This window comes from Protopterus annectens, chromosome 9.part0 (genome assembly GCF_019279795.1).
Source record: "Protopterus annectens isolate FY-2018-M chromosome 9.part0, PAN1.0, whole genome shotgun sequence".
NCBI classification, from domain to species: Eukaryota; Metazoa; Chordata; order Ceratodontiformes; family Protopteridae; genus Protopterus; species Protopterus annectens.
In genome coordinates, this window is record NC_056743.1 from 1,961,294,427 (window position 1) to 1,961,312,662 (window position 18,236).

Genomic DNA, 18,236 nt, shown 5'->3' on the forward strand with positions numbered 1-18,236 from the left:
GAGCAGTTTGTGTGTGCATCTTTAAAGCACCCACAGAGATCACATTTGCTACCAGAGACCTTACCAGCAGCATCAACTTCCTATAATCAATACTCCATGATACTGTGCAAGTGTTACATATCATTATTAAAGCCACAGAGTACACTCACAACCTGCAGTGCTGCCAGTATCAGTTGGCTGTACTTGGATCACTGACCTGTACATCAGTTGTTATATGTACAGTGTTGTACCCAGATCGATTAGTCATCTGGAGGAATGGTGGTGTTGCAGAATATGTGTGAACTGGAATTTATGGGTCAAAGCAGGGCTCACAGCTACAGGAGCCCTTCCCTACCCTGGTGTTGATGTAGAGGAGCCTGTCATTATATGATGCGAGTCAACCCTCCCACAGTAGTGTTGCAGACAGTACCACTGCATCAAAGGACTGTACCATGTGTCCATTGTTATCATAATCAGCTAAAGGAGATCTGCTGACATTAGGCATGTGCTGTCCCCAAAAAAACTTGTGAAAGATGAACACAATACCTTTGCAGCACTAACAGATATGCCTGTATCCCCCATGACATGCACAAAAGGTAGACAACACTACATGTGATGACTCAAGGCCCTCTCAAGTCACACCTTAAGTAATTTCACTCAAATGGCACATATTTTCCACTTTTCATTATTTTCATTTTACCACAAATATTACAAATCTTCAACTTTCACACAGCACACAAAGGCTGCATTTATAAATAAAATCATAACTTTACTGAAGTAAATTTGTGTCATCAATATACAAGTTTGACAATTCTTTGAAATACCTTCAGATATATACTGATTTTCTTGCACAGACCTTCCTTATCTATGTTTCTGTCTTTACTTCAGGATACCTTTCTTCAGTGGCCTCTCTGTTGCTCCAGTGCACCTCAGCAAAGTCTCATTTCTTCTTAAGTCTGTGTCTGGCTATCAGGCTCCCACCCATGCAATTATCTTAGACAAACAATTGCCTAGGTTTCACGCTCTCACCTGTATGATAACAATGAACCATGCCACTGCCTCCATCCCTCTTTAATCCTATAGGACAGGCAAATATCTTGATTGTTTCCACATTCCACTTCCATTCTCTTTTTTATAGAAGTATTTCTCCCAATATTACTTCAGATCTATTTTTCAGACCATCTCATTACATGAGAGATCTTGCAACTCTCTCTCTCTCTGGCTCCATCTATGGACTATTTTATATCACAATACATAGTATATGGAGAGGATAAATATCTTGACACATCCTGTGATGTGTGAATGTGTATCCATGCACATGGGGCTACAATTTTGCTCCTTGAGTGAACTTGAGTAGTAGTCATAATTGCAGAATCCCTGTACAGTGTGCCAAGGAGAGGAAAATATTTTTGCTCTTTTTGCACTGGGATTTTTCTGAGCTCCTACTAAGGTAGTTTGATTGCCGGCTTGTGCAAGGTGGATGCTGGGCACAAGCTTACAAGTATGATAAATGATGCCACTACCATCAACCATACTTGTGAGCAGTGCCAGCACCAGTACAGCAATCTACACTAGTGCCAACCAGACCTGATTCAGTAGCAGAAGATAGAGGATGGAGAGACACTGATGGACATGCATTATGGTAATTTACTCCCTCTCTTATTATAACTTGGTGTATCTGTATACTGAAGTATGCATATTTTCTTTTACAGTGGCCAAGAAGCAAGAGACAGACATGGCAGGATGTCACAGGATGTGGAAGTGCCTCTAATAGTGGGGTGCATATGCCATGAGTGACACTTTACTGTATAACTGCCATTCTGTATGTGCCATATGTGTGGGTTCTCTTTTCTCATCCATCTGCTGGTCTGGTTGTAGTAAAGGTCCTAGAGCTGTGGTGGTTTCTCAGACTGAGACTGCCAACATCTCTGCAGCTAGGTCGTCAGGTCTACCTTTCAATAGGGAAAGAGAGATCATCTTACTGAAAGTGACCTACAAGTACTGCTGGTGGGCTTTGTGGCCCCTTCTCAGAAGGACAATGTACTATACTCCCCGTTTCAATGATGAACTAGGTAGGTATTTTGCTGTGCTGACTGTCTGTAGGCTATATGGAGTAGAAGGTATGTGGCTATTCACTGTGCATGTGGACTTGCGTGAACTGTGCCACACTATCCTGCCCTGGCGTGACATCCACCATATCTCTCATTCACCCATCTGTAATGCTACTCACCCACTGCAGCAGCTTGCTTATTTATTTATTTACACGTTGTTGACTGAGTTAGTCCACAAAGCCAGCAGCCTCTTTTCAGAGGAGACCTAAGGTAGTATTCTTGCAGACTAGGGGTGATTTGGCCAGGGTATCAGGGAACCTCCTGTGATCTTTTTGATAGGTGCCATGGGATCTTCTACATCCACTTGAGCTACCATAAACTCAGGTAGCTGGGACCTCATTGAAAGGATGGCACACTTATGCTGCACTGCAGTGTCAGTTTTGGAAAATGAAGCCAAGCAGCTGATGTGGCAGTAGAATCCAATGACTTCTGATCTTCTATCACCAAAGGTGTCTGTACTCCCTTCTGAGCCACTGACACTATGTTAACTTATAGCTGCTATTCCATATAATGTGCTAGCCCTGTTTTACTATGCAGTCTTCTCCTCTGTATGTCTTCACTATGCTCACCTTAATGCATGTCACACATAATTTTATGGCTACTTCATGCTATCTGTTTTACACCATTTAGTGCTACACAGGCAGGCAGTTTTTGTCTATGAATTTCAGCCATTATGTGCTCTACTTAAATGAAGGTATTTTATTTATGACAAGCCAAGGTTCAAGCTTGTAAGATAAAGTGCCTGGCTGAAATTTCAAGTGGGTAAACCACCTAGGAGACAGTTTGTCTCACCTCTGTGTATTGCCCTCCCTTAGAACACTAGGTTCCTTTCCACTCTTTTCTCTCAGTTCTGCTCTGAATCTCTCATAGCATAGCACCTTTTCATGTCTTTCCTTCACAAACAGCGAGGGAAAGTATCCTTTCAGTATATCTGCTTGTCACAGTCTTCCATGATCTACAGCCCAGCCTTACACAGCTTTGCTAGTTATGTCTATCATGTTTTCCTTTCTGCAATATACCTTAAAAGACTATTTCACATCTGACTCCATCCACAAAATCCATTGCAGCTTGAGCCTTTGTCACCCTCTTTTAATTGCCTTCTGCTGGCATTTTTGTACAGTGGCTCTTCCACCTCTCCAGCCACGCTCTTTCAATTTTTGTTTTTCATTTTTGTCCTGGCCAGTAGCATCAAGTTCTTATGCAGCCCCATTGACCATCTCTTTTGTTTTCCTTTTCACCACATTCTCATATCCTTGTCCATAGCCCAGATCACTTAATCCCTCACTCATTCCCAGAGCATCTTCACCTTCTCAGTGTGCTTACAGTACCTTAACTCATCTTCGATCTTCACACACAGATCAGCATACTCCATTTCCCTAAAATACCAAACTACTATATTCTTTGTTGTCTTAACCTCACCTACACTAAATTATACAATCACATGATCACTGTAGATTAATGATGCCAATGCCTTCACATGGACATTCCTGACCCATCTTCTGCTTTGCTTAAGACCATGTCCAAAATTGTATCCTCTTAACCTTTCTAGTACAGTCCAGCACCAGCCAGATGAACCCGTCATGCACCATGGCCTTACATATACCCCACTCCCTCTCTATCCTGGAGCTCAGGATCATCCTGTAGGTATAAATGTGGAACACTACCCCCCCCTCGATTTGCACAGTTTTGAGCATTCCTAATATGAGTGACATGAGCATTTTAACATTTACTGACAGGCTGCCTGCTTGAAGTAATAGCTTTGCACATGTTGAGGAGTAGTTAGTTAATAATATTCATTAATGCTATTACCAAATAAATATTCATAAAGTGAAACTCCCAGTCAGTTGATGTCAGGCATTAATGTTTCACCTTTCTTATTGCACAGAAAATACATGTTGATGCCAGTCCTGTTGTTCTGTTAAATTTTAAGTGTATTAATATTTAAAGTTTGCCCCTGATTTTTTGGCCTTTGGTCCTCCCTTACTTTTGGATTTGTCTCAAATTCTTCATTTTTTTAAACACCCTTATTAAATTATCACTTAGGACATAGGCACACAGACATTAACATAAAAGAAAACAAAAAGTATTAATATTTTTCCAAATATATACATAATATATCACATATTTTGCGTTCTTTATAACTAACTATCATCAGTCAAACATTACATAATTTGCTCAATTCCTGCTTTGCCTTAAACCTCACTCCTCCACCTGCAAGCTAGTCTGCATGTATTCTTTCCAAAATTTTCATTTATTTCTATGCAATTTGCTCCTTCACTTTTGCAACCATTGCCTTTCCACTTCTTTTATTTTTTCTATAATATTATTTTTTTTTCAAATACAGTTGGTTTAAACTTCAGTTTTGATTTTCTAGCAATCATTTTTTTGCCAGCCAACAAAAGTAGTTAAACTTAACAAGGCCTTACTATGTCTAGGCAATTCAGATCCTATGCCCCTGCTCATAAGAATAATTCCCTTAGTTACAGACATTAGTTCACCCAATATCTCTAACAGAGTAGTCTGTAGGGATTTTTTTAAATCTGCCAGTTCACTATACTCCCAAAACATATGTTCAAAGTTACCTCTTTCGTCTCCATCACACCTCCAACATTTGCTATCTACTAAAAGATGTGGCGGCTGTAATACCTAAATGTGGTAAAAACCCATCTGATCCAGCTTCATAAAGGCCCATTTCAATTTTAAACCATGATTATAAAGTATTTGTGTCTACAATGCCTAAAAGAATGGGAAAGGTCATGACAGCATTGTCAGATATGGACCAATGTGTTTTGTGGAGAGGAGACAAACATTTGACAACATTAATAGAACAAGATCCATAGAGAAACAGAATGTTGCTGTTGGTGGGGCTTGTTGCAGAGAAAGCATTTGACAGAGTAAACTGGGAATTCATGACTAGGGCAATGGAAGCATTTCCATTTCCTGATACAATAATAAAGTTAGTTAGAATGATATAAAAGGAATCAGAGGCAAAAATCAAAGTGGAAGGGTTCATCTCTGGTAAGATATGTTTGAAGACAGGAATCAGGCAGGGGTGTCATCTTTCCCTTATATGTGTGTTATATTTAGAAGCAGTGGCAAAGAAAATAAGGGACTCAGAAATTCAAGGATATAATTGGTACGGTGTTCAAGAAAAGCTGGCTTTATTTGCAGATGATCTTTTGTACGTGATGGAACCAGAAAAGAAAATCTCAGAGATGTGGAACATTCTGAGACAGTTATGTGTTTTTTTTTTTTTTTTTTTCAGGATATAAAAACTTCTGAAGATAAAGCAAAGTCTATAGCTATAAACTATGGACCCACACATGAATTTGTTCAGCAATACCCATATTTATGGGGACATGATAAAATTAAGTATTTAGGAGTATGAATTAAAAAGGATTCTGTTAAGGTGGCTAAGGATCACCATCCACAAAGGAGGCAACTCTTTTGATCCATCCAATTCCTGTCTAATATCCATCTTGTCACCCATTTCCAAAATTCTTGAGTGGTATCCATCAGCAGGTAATGCAGTATCTATTGCAAAACAATCCTTTAACCAAAACCCAACATGGCTTCTGACCTAGCCACAGCACAGCTACAGCCCTATTATCTTTTTCAGACACTGTGAACAAGGTCAGAGATGCAGGATGCTATACAGCCTCAGTATTTCTAGATCTCTCCAAGGCCTTTGACACAGTGTATCACCCCTTACTTCTGAACACACTGTCTAACTTGGGCTTCCTCACATAACACAGTAAAATGGTTTCAGAGCTACCTCAAGGATTGTAAACAAGCAGTGAAATGGTCCAATGCGCTCTCACACTTTCTCCACAACCCTTCTGGAGTCCCTCAAGGCTCCATCCTAGGACTCCTACTCCAACATTTTCACAAAAAACCTTCACACTGTCTCTCACCCTGGGACTCCTCATTCAGTATGCTGATGACTCCACCATAATCTGCACTGCTCAATCAGTACCAGAACTACTTTCAAAAACTCAACAGTCCTTTACTGCAGTCGAATCCTAGCTAGAAAATGCCCAACTCTTTCTTAATCCATAGAAGACAAAACTAGTATTCTTTCATCTCAAGAACACCTCCCCTGTCACTGATCATTTCAATATCCTTGCTTCTGACAATACTATCATAGAAATAGTACAGGAAACAAAACTTCTAGGTGTTATCATTGACAATAAACTTTCATTTGACCCCCACATACAGCAAAATGTAAAAAAAACTCATCAAAAACCGGGACTCTTATATAGAAAAAAACATTTCTTTACTGCAGCAACCAAAACTACCCTTGCAAAAAAAAAATTACTCCCCTCCTTTCTTTATGGTGCCCCTATCTTAACTAACTTACAAACTTCTACCCTAACCAAGATGGAACAGTGCTACAAAGTTGCAAAGTTTGCCACAAACTCTAAATATCATACACACCATTGTAAACCTCTCTTAAGAATTAAACTGGCTTAAACTCCCCAACCAACTTGCCTTTATTCAGCTATCCACCTTGCACAGCCTTATTTTCAAGCCAACTGCCTGTTCTGCGCTAGCCAATCTAGTCACACCTTACACAACAAATTGATCCCTACGATCAGAAGACAAAAATCTGTTAGCTATCTCTAAGCCCACAAGAAAACCAGGTCACTCTCTTTATTCATACTCACAAGTTCATAGGTTCATAAGTAAGTACTAGGCCATCGGCTCTAGGGCCTATACAAGCCTAGCCAAATGAGGTTCCCTGGCTTTCATCACCCAAGAAGTTTATTTTCCTGAGCCCCTGTCATACAGAGCCACATAGGAGGTAATCCCCTGAAATCTGAAGAAGAAATAAGGGATCTAGGAACCCAAGTAGATAGTCAGCTTTCCTTTGATAACAATGTTGCCAAAGTGGTTAGAAAATCTTTCTATGTGACCCATCTGATCACGAAAGGGTTCGCATCAAGATCTAAGGATGTAATGGTGCCCCTCTACTCTTCCCTCATCAGACCCATTATTGAGTACAATGCACCAATTGAAATGTACCTGGCTAGACATCTCCTGCAGCTGGAGAGACCACAGAGGTACCTAACCAAGATGATTACTGGCCTCAATCAGTTGCCCTATGCAGCACGATTGAAAAAGCTAAGACTGTTCTCTATTGCATACCGCCTTCTCAGAGGCGATCTCTGTCTAACGTACAGAGCCATGTCCAAACCAGAATTGTTGAACATGCTCCATCTTAGCAAAACCAAATCTACTCAAGCTACACGCTCTAGGGATATAAACCTCAACACAACAATGAACAGAACATGCTGGATGGGTAGATTCCCTTCGCAGAGACTTCCCTTACTTTGGAACAGGGTTCCGATCTACATAAGACAGAGACCCTCACTATCACTCTTCAAGAGGAACCTTGATGAGTGGATGGGTAACAGAAAGTTCACACCGGGGATCACACCAACAGCACTACTAGATAGGGGCCAAGGGTACTAGCTGCTAGTACAAGGGTCTAGGGAACTACTAAAGGGGCAGTGAATACCGCGCAACATGGCTGGGCTAATATATGCCTTCGGGCAGATAGTCTAGTACCAACCTATGAACCTATGAGTGATTCCCATGGTGAATTTCCTGTTTCCCATCCAACTGTCAAGATTTCTCTTAAAGAGTGCTAATGAGGAACTTTGTTTGATATAGATAGGTAGTTTGTTTCAGACTATAGGAATTCTCTGGGACAGGAATCTATCACTCTGTCCCTATACTTTGGAATTCACTACCTCTAGCTACCAGGTCTATGCCTGGCCTAACCCATTTCAAAGCCTCTTTAAAAAATCATCTCAAAAATACATGGTTCTGCTCCTGCATAAAGCCTGCCTAATACGCAGGTCTTCCTCTTCTTTCACACTAGCCTCATCATCCATTTCTGTCACATTTCAATCCCTCACAGACTGCAAGATTCTAAGGCTCTTCTAACTCGTCCTCTGTTTCTATACCATATCTTTAAGCGGTACTTACGTATTATCGCAACCAGATTTTCGCTGTTGCAGTAATACGTTTGTTGGCCCAAAAACGGATTGTGGGACTAAAAGTAAGACAGAATTTGATGTTTTCTTTGGGTACAACGTAGTTTGTCCCAAATTAGTAGCGTAAATTAACGCAGAAATGTGAAACTTGCTTTGCGTACATCAAAATTGGTTGCACTGCTGTCTTAGTGCAGAAGTGAAGTGAGGACGCATGGGGAATGCTCGTTCATTTTTAATGTGTGATGGATTACTATGAAATTGGATACTAAACTTTTTCCTGAGAAGAAGAAATCTGGAGCAACACATTTTTTTGGTAAATAACTAGCTTTATTTGACATACTGTAGGAAATAATTGAAGTTAAAGGTAATATCAATCTAAACAATCAAACAGAGATGAAGGTCTTGACGATGGAGGCTAAAGTTACGAAGAGCATTCTTGGAGTATTTGACAGAAACTGACTTTTTTGTGGAGGATGGCAGTTATTGTTGCAATGTTTTGTGGATGTTTTGCATAGTATTCATGTGGATGTCTTCCAGATGATTTTGAGCAACATATCTGTAAATATTTTATTGCTGATTAAGGAAGCATACATGTAGATGGTTCACTTGCTGGGTTACACTTTTTGTATGGTGATAAATTGTCTGCTATTGCTGTCAAGATTGCATCAAATAAGTCTTTCTTTAGTGCAAGCTGTGTTTCACGCCAGATATATTCAATTAGGTAGGTGTCTTTCAGTGCCTCTCTGTTTTCTGTTTCTCCACTTAACAGATCCCCACATTCTCTCTATGTGTTGTGTATGCACTCCTGTGTTTGGATCTACAAAGTTGTAGCTATGGTTTACTTTTTCATGACTGAAACCAGCTTCTTCTAGTTGTTGAGTTTGATATGACCGCCATGAATCTGAATAAATAGTAGTGCCCTGTTTAATGTATTCTTTGATTTTATTAAATAATGTTGCGGCTGTTCTATCAGGAACTTTTACAAGAAAAGTCTCTCTTGTCTCTCTACATATCCCTCCAAATACCCACTGTTGAGGGAGAATACGGCCAGCATTACTTTTACTTCTAGTAAAAAGAGTCTCGTCTATTTCCACAATACACCCTGGCCCTCCGATTTCTTTCTTGTCCTTTTCCTCCATTTCTAAAACACAGACATCATGTAAGTAGTTACTCCAGTCTATGACTGTCTTGTCGGCCATGTCCAGTTCTTCCTGACAGAAACTTATAGATGTCATCTGCTTTGCCCAACAATAAATGAAGCGGACAGCGGTGGTAAAATTAATTCCACTTCCTTCAAAGAAATTACTCACTCGAACTCCTACGTGTTGGTAACATTTCTCTGTATTGCATTTCCAAAAAATCTGCTTCCCATAGTATAATGTCATTGAATGTCCGGAACAGCATTCTTTACTTGCTGATATAATGCCATATTGCTGAAAAAGTGCTATTGACTCCTTTTCTGTCTTAGGTAGATCCCACAAATGCATTGTATTTATAAAGGTTGTTTTTTGGGGTTAGTTCACTACCAATGAATATCTACATAGATTGTCTTTACTAATCTGAAGTATAACTTTGACAACATTTACAGGCTCGCGGCTGGGGATATGGAACGTGTATTACACATAGCGGCTGTGTAAAATGTATTTACAGTGACAAGATGTTGGAAAACAGCATAGCTTGAAAGAAGATCTCATTCCTTTAAATTTACAATGTTTTGCTACCTAAACAATGTTTTTAGATGAAGTTGACATTGTCAGTGTGATTTTGCATACATTTCTTTTTACATTTCCGCATTGGGAAGCAAGAGTTATTATCGCGAAAATCTGGTTGCGATAATACGTAAGTACCCTTTAAGCTACTGCTCAGGCTTTATTCCTTCTATTCTTAACTCCCTCTATCTATCTGCATCACTAATTTTTTGACTGCTATTTTCCTACCTGAAACTGACTATTATAGTACATGAAAAATAGAATGTTAATGCCACACATTGCACTACCTACGTACTATGTTTTTTTGGACACTATCTACATCACATATGGTGAGAGTGACTATTATTGCCTGTAATGTTTTAACTCTATAGCATTGTCTAGATGTATAGTAATATATTACAACATTGTAACATAGTTTGTTCTTTCAACTTATATTTGTATATTATTTCTAATGTAATTTGTATTGTATTGGATTATACTGTATTTGTATTGTACTGTATGTGGAGCTTCTCTCCCTGGGCCTCTGCTGAAAACAGGTTCCATAGACCCAGTCAGACCACCCCAGTAAACAAATGTCAAATAAATAAATAAATAAATAAAGGATATGTGCAAGAGACTAGACAAATGATAATACAAAAACTGAGGAACTGAAAGCTATTGCCCATGGATATCGATAGCAAGATACAAGCAGTAAAAATGTTTTAAGTCCCTTTAGTTTTAAACACAGGTCAGGCATATTTCTATCAACCAGAGGAGAAGTTGTGGATAGTAATTAATAAAGAATTGAAGGATTTTATTTGGGAGGGTAAGAGGGCAAGAGTCAAGTGGGACAGACTGATGCTCCCAACAAAACAAGGAAGTTTAGGATTACCTGATTTAAATCAATATTTTACAGCTGTGCAGTTAAAGCTGTTATACATAACACAAGCTGAAAGCTACAACTTAGAGTGAAAAAGGATGACAGTGAAGCGGGGGGGGGTAATTAAAAAAATAAGGAAATAATGGGGGTTTGGGCACTTCCTTAAGGAGAACAACAACAGTCATATAGAATATATTACATTTATAAAGTAACAGAATGCATACTAAGAACTACGCCAACACAGGAATGGAGAAAGGGGATTTGGTGACAGGGATGACTGCAATTAGGGATATACAGACTACACAAGGGGGCTAAAATTTACTGGAGGAAGCTGTCAAAGGACTCAAGGTATTGGGAACAAATAATTAGAAAGGGAAGGATAATAGACTGGAAAGAAACCAAGAAGACATTTGGATTGTAGGCCTAGCCTTTTCCTCCTGTAGTTGGGATTAATATCAGAGTAGAGACAAAGAGAAATTGATAGGGAACTCTAAATGAAAGACCTGCTCTGGTTGAATTTTTAATTGGATCTACAACAGAAGCTGCAGTTAGAAAATGCATAACTAGTTAAGCATATAAAATATTGCACAACAACTATTAGGAATCAATCAGAAGAGGTCAGAAAAGATTGGGAAGAGAGATTAGATATGCAATTTGAAAAAAAAAAAAAAAAAAAAAAAAACAATCGCAGGACATATGTATGGCTCCCAAATATGCAACAAAATTTAGAAATTTAAGATTTTTGCTTGGAAGTGTTTCCACAGATATTTTTATACCCCAAGCAGACTCCAAAGAATTTTTCCCCAGGAAGATGGTAAATGTTGGAGGTGTGATGAAGAAAGACGTAACTAGGAACATATGTTTTGGGAGTGTAATGAGTTGGCAGACTTTAAAAATTCCCTACAGAGTACTCTGTTGGGAATATTAGGCTTTGTATCTGATTTTTGAGCAAAACAGTTGGTAGTGTTGCTGCCATGACACACACACATTCTCAGCAAAAAGGCTGTGATGGAGCAGAAGCACTAAGAAAAGACTTCAGACTGTCCTCCTCCACTTTTTTTTCAGAGTGTCCCTAATTTTGCTTAATATTTTCCCTGTCCCTTGTAAAATATTAATTCAACTTGAAGAAGCATTTGCCAAAGCTTGTTTTTGTTACTTTTAATAAACATATCCACACTTTCTGAGCAGTGCTTCATATTTCTCATATATTTAATTTTATCATAAATTACTGAGGATTATCGTTAGTCAATAATGCCAGTCATTAGTTTCATATGCACTGTTCAAAAATGGCATATTGATGTAACCATGTTGTTGTCTTCACTTTTAAGTGAATTAGAGTAATATTTAAAAAACTGTCCCGTATTATTTTTTTGTTTTGTCAAAAATGTTTTCTTTAAATCTCCAGGTCCTACTCTGTTTTATTACTGGTTCATATTTTGTGATACTACTATTTATTTTTATTTATTTATTTGACATTTGTTTACCAGGAGTGTCCGACTGGACAATAAGTCAGTTTTCAGTGGAAGCCCGGGGAGAAAAGGTCCAAGAACACTACAAAGATCAAACAATACATGTTTAAAAAGACAACAATACAATGTACAGTTCAATAGCTAGCAATAAAGTAAGACATTTAGGTGTTGACTAATAGCTGTAACAGAGAGAACCTATTATTTGTGTTTTAATTCAGCATGATGAGGTAACTAGTTAAGAAATATAGTAACTGTATAATTAGAAAATAAACTTAAAACAAAAAAATAAAGATCAAAACCAACACTATTCCTCAGGAAAGCACGGACACTTCATTAAGCTTTCATTCACATTTAATGATCGTGAACTTCTTCAGAAAACATCCATCTACCTTTCTTCACATTTAAATACTTTAAACAATTAAAATAATGAAAGTTTGGTGCTCCATGACAATCGAAGCCGACCACAAAAGTCAAACAAGATTCTTTTATTTGTAAATTCAGTAAGCGCTTTCACGTTTGTGTAAAACGTTTCATCAGACTTTCTAAAAATCATTAGACACAATTCCACTTAAATATTCCAGCTAAAACATCAATTAACCTATTAGAACTCAATTAGTTCTTAAAGTACCTATGTTCATATAAAAAATCTACATTCATCATGTATAATACTAAATCATCTGAGAGCCTAATGAGTGATAAAAAGCATAAATATATAACATCATAGCTTCTTATCATTATAAAACAACTAGAGGCAACAGTGATACTAACATATGTTTAACAGCTCTTGTATAGTACTCATAAAACTTCGGAACAAATACAAATACAAAAGATAAAAAATATATATATATATTAAAAATATACTAAAAAAAGTCTGCAGAAAAAAATATATATGCTTCATACTTCTGATTATTGCACACAAAACTCATTTATAGTATTACCAACAAGTTAATGTTTTAGGGGACAATCTTTAAAAAGGGTTTGAGGGAAACCCTTTTGTTTAAATCATAACCTCTATCAGCCTGTAACCTAATGATCCATTTCCCCTCCTCTCTCTCAGTGTGATTACCTATATCTCCTAACCTTTCTGTGGTAGTTATAAATTCTAAGACTAAAAATTTGAAACTGTGTGAAGAGTTATTATTAATGACATGTCTGGCTATCGCATTATTTTCATTTTCTTTGTTGATGGCATATATGTGTTCTCTTATTCTTTCCCTTAGTGTTCTGTTCGTTTTGCCAACATAAAAACTATAACATTTCTGGCATGTAGCAAGGTAAACAACATTTCTAGTTCTACAATCTGTGCAGTGTTGAAAAAAGAAGTTATGTTCTTACTATAACGTTCTATGTGAATTGTTCATCTCGCCTTTGTTCTTACACACTTTTTCGGAGCCGATCCTCGGCTCCGAGTCGGCCACATCACCAGCTCCGCATCTTCGAGAAAGCTCGAGGCACAGTTCTATCCCATGATCCTCCTGTGCTAACCCTCAGATCTAGTTTGCTAACACCAGAAGAATCCCACTAGTTACTGCGCCCTAAGCGCATAGAAAAAACACAACCACACTGTGATACTCTGTCATCAATAGAAGAGAAAAGATGCCATCCCTGATGTACACTAGGAAGCTCAAGAATAACAATATCTAGAGAAGACTGAACCCGAATGCAGTCTTACCTGTTCTTCCAGAACGCAGGACGGGGGATGGAGGGGGGGAATGTAAGAACAAAGGCGAGATGAACAATTCACATGGAATGTTATGGTAAGAACATAACTTCTTTATGTGAAATTGTTCGATCTCGCCGTTTGTTCTTACACACGGGTAGCAACCCTAGCTCCTTTACCCTAGGTGGCTCACGGGAGAACATTCCTGAGAACAGTGGAACCAAACGTCACCCTGTCTCTGGAGTTTTATCTAATTTGTAGTGAACGATAAATGTATGTGGTTACGCCCAAGTTGCCGCCGCACAAACGGTATCTAATGGCAAGCTGGCGGCATGGGCTAAAGAAGTAGCAATCACCCTCGTAGAATGAGCCTTGCGGTTAAAGGGGAGTTGTTGCTTTGATTCTGAATATACAAAATTTATACAGTCTGAGAGCCATTTGGATAAAGTAACTTTTGTTACCGCCTTTCCCTTCCTTTGGTCAGCATATGATACAAACAGTTGGTCTGACTTTCTGTATTCCTTCGTCCTGTCTTAGTAAAATCTCAGCTGCCTGTGGACGTCTAATTTGTGCAGCATGTATTCCAACTTATTGGAGTGATTTTTGAAGAAGGTGGGTAGTTCAATCGATAGATTAATATTTTGGACCGAACAAATCTTTGGAAGGAAGGATGGATTGGTGCGCAATGTTACCCTATCTGGATGAAATATCATATATGGGGGCCGGACAGATAACGCTTGCAACTCTGATACCCTCCGGGCAGAAGTGATGGCAACCAGAAAAAGTGTCATCCACGATAAAAATTTAAGAAGGGTTGTGGTGGCTGGTTCGAATGGGGGCAACATGAGCCGTGATAACTTTTAGTTATGTACTCACCATAACTTCAGATGTTTGGCATCCATCTCGCCTACATTCTGACTGATGGGCTCGGAGCCGATCCCTCGGCTCCGACTCGGCACGCTTATGCTATAGAGCGAGGCCTCTAATTGGCTGAGCTATCTTTATCCCAGGATGCACCACCACTAATCCCCCAGATCTTGTTTGTCCGCATTCATGCACACATGCACAGCTTGTTTATATAACATTGTTAGATGTTTCAAGATGAAACAACAGGATTCGGACCTTCTGATATCCTCTGATCTCCAAGGAAGGGGGAAGGAGGGTGGGTTATTAGGAATGTAGGCGAGATGGATCCCAAACATCTGAAGTTATGGTGAGTACATAACTAAAAGATGTTATGTGATCCTATCTCGCCTACATTCTGACTGATGGGACAGCGTCCCTAGCACCTAAATCCCGGGTGGCTCATTGGAAAACACTCCTGAGCACTGTGGAACCAAATGAAGCTCGTCCTCTAGATGCCACATCTAATTTGTAGTGAGAAATGAAGGTGTGCGGGGAAGACCATGTAGCCGCAGCACAAATGTCACCAATAGCAAGCTTAGAATGAAATGCTACCAAAGTAGCCATAGCCCTTGTAGAATGAGCCTTGACAGAGGTGGAAAGCTCTTTGTTAGAATAAATATAAGCTTGAGTAATACAGTCCCTGATCCATTTGGCAATAGTGACCTTTGTGACCGCGTTGCCCAATTTGTTTTCTGCAAAGGACACAAACAACTGATCTGTCTTTCTTGATTGTTTGGTCCTGTCCAAATAAAAACGTAACTGCCTGTGGACATCTAGTGTGTGGAAAATAAACTCCGCTTTATTGGAGTATTTTGGGAAAAAAACTGGGAGCTCTAACGACTGTTGCAAGCATAAAGTAGAACAGACTTTAGGAACAAAAGAAGGATTTGGTCTGAGGGATACCCTGTCTGTATGAAAAACCAAGTACGGGGGTTTCACTGACAAAGCTTGAAGTTCTGAAACCCTCCCGGCTGAAGTAATCGCCACTAGAAAGGCTGTCTTCCATGATAGAAACTTTAGATCACAGGTAGCTGCCGGTTCAAAGGGAAAAGAAGTCAGGGCACGTAATACTATATCGAGATCCCATGGAGGTGCAGGATGAGAAATCGGAGGTCTTAATAAAGCAGCACCTTTCAAGAAGGTCTTACACAACCTGTTGCTCATTAAAGGTGGGTCTATGGATTCATGAAAATTAGAAATCGCTGCCAATTGTACTTTGATGGTAGAAACAGAAGAGCCTTGATTGAAAAGAGAGGTCAGGAATTTGAGCACTTCTGCCACGGGAGTAGAAATGGGGTCCAGGCCCCGGAGTTGAGCCCAGATAGCAAACCTTTTCCATTTGCTAGAATACAATTTCTTCGTAGCCGACTTGTGGGCTGAAGACAATATGTGCACCACATCTGGATCCAGTGCATGTCTCCTGACTATAGTCGGAAGAGGAGGAGCCAGGCTGTCAATTTTAATGTGTGTAGGGACTGGTGTAGTAGTCCCGACTGATGAATCAGTAGGTCTGGGACCTGGTCCAGGAACCATGGACCTTCCAGAGCATGTTTCCGAAGGTAGGGAAACCACACTTGACGAGGCCAGTATGGAGCAATTAAGATCATCTTGCTGCCTAAGAGAGATGCCTTTTGAATCACTCTGGGGAGGAGAGGAACTGGAGGGAAGGCATAAAGCAGTCCGGTGGGCCAAGGATGGACTAATGCGTCCATAGGGCTCTTCCCCGGAGCCGGGGTTAGGGAGAAAAATTCTTTGCACTTCGCATTCAGAGGAGTCACAAAGAGGTCGCAACACGGAACTCCCCATTCACGAAAATCTGCCTTGTAATTGTCATATTCAGAGACCATTCGTGAGGAGAGAGGATGGTTCTGCTCAACCTGTCGGCTATGACATTGGATTTGCCCGGTATGTGAGTAGCCACTAGGAAGCGTTTGGTCAAGACTGCCCATTCCCAAACTCTCATCGCTTCTCTGCAAAGAGGATAGGATCTGGTCCCTCCCTGTTTGTTCAGGTACCAGACAACTGACATGTTGTCTGAGTGAACAGCAATTACGCCCTGAGGGAGGTAATCGTGAAGGGCTCGAAGGGACAGGAGTACTGCCCTCATTTCTAGGGTGTTGATGTGGAGAGGGGTCTCTTCCGGGTGCCATTTGCCTTGGACTGACCTGCCCAGGGAATGCCCCCCCCACCCCGTCTGGGAGGCGTCCGTGGTCAAAGTGGCTGCCAGATGAGGAAGAACAAAGGGTCGTCCCTGGTCCAAATTGGAGGACACTAGCCACCAGCGAAGGTCCCGTTTGCAAGATTCTGTGATCCATATTAGATGATTGAGAGGGAGTTCCTGAAAGGACCACTGAGTTGAAAGAAGCCACTGGAGGATTCTCATGTGTAACCTTGCCAAGGGAACTAGCAGAACTGTGGCAGACATCGATCCCAATAGCTGTAGGACCATTCTGGCTGGGGCTTTGGACCTGGGGAGTAAGGCTCGAACCTGATTTTGAATGGTCTGAATTCTGTCTGCAGGTAGATAGACCCGCATCTGGTTTGAATCTATCTCTACCCCTATGAATCTTATTCTTTGAGATGGCCTTAACACAGACTTTGGCCAATTGAAGGTGATTCCAAGGGAATTGCCCAGTAATATTGTGGCTTGCAGGTTCCGTAGAAGTAGATGCTTGGAGGTGGCAGTTAGGAGCCAGTCGTCTAGGTACGGAAACACCTGGAATCCTAGACTTCTCAGGTGAGCAGTCACTACTGCCAAGCATTTGGTGAACACCCTGGGGGCTGTGGTGAGACCAAAGGGCAGTGCACGGAACTGAAAATGACTGCCTCCTAGGCTGAAGCGCAAGTGTCTCCTGGACGTTTGATGTATTTTGATATGGTAATACGCGTCCTTGAGGTCTATGGAGCACATCCAAACACCTTTCTCCAACAATGGGAGAATGGTTTGTAAAGTGACCATTCGGAATTTGGACTTCTTGACTGAACGGTTTAGGTTGCTTAGGTCCAAAATGGGCCTCAAGTCCCCGGTCTTTTTTGGCACTAAAAAGAATCTTGAGTAAGTCCCTAATCCGATCTGGTCTGTGGGGACCGGTTGGATGACTCCTTTTTGCAGCAGCTTTGAAACTTCTAAGGCTGTGGTATCCTGTTGACTTGGTGGCGGGTCCGGGATTCTTTTGGACTGAGGGGGGGGGCAACAGAATGGGATGGAGTAACCTCCGGCGATAATTCGAAGCACCCATCGGTCCTGAGTGATCCCTTCCCAGGCCTTCAGGTGCTTGACGACCCCGACTGGCCCCGGAGCAGCACAGTCGGGCAATCCCTCAGGGACTATGAAAGGCTGAAGAGCCACGAAAGGACTCGCGGTCTCCAGTGTTGCGAGGGCCTCTGCCGCCTCTGGGACGGCGTCTTTCTGATGAATTTCCCCCTCCTCTGCCTCTGGAGGGGGAACCTTCCTGCTGAGAGGGGTAAGACTTCTGAGATCTACGGAACCACATCTTCCCTCCTCTTTTAGCCTTGGGATAAGGCCGAAAGGGAGTGGAAA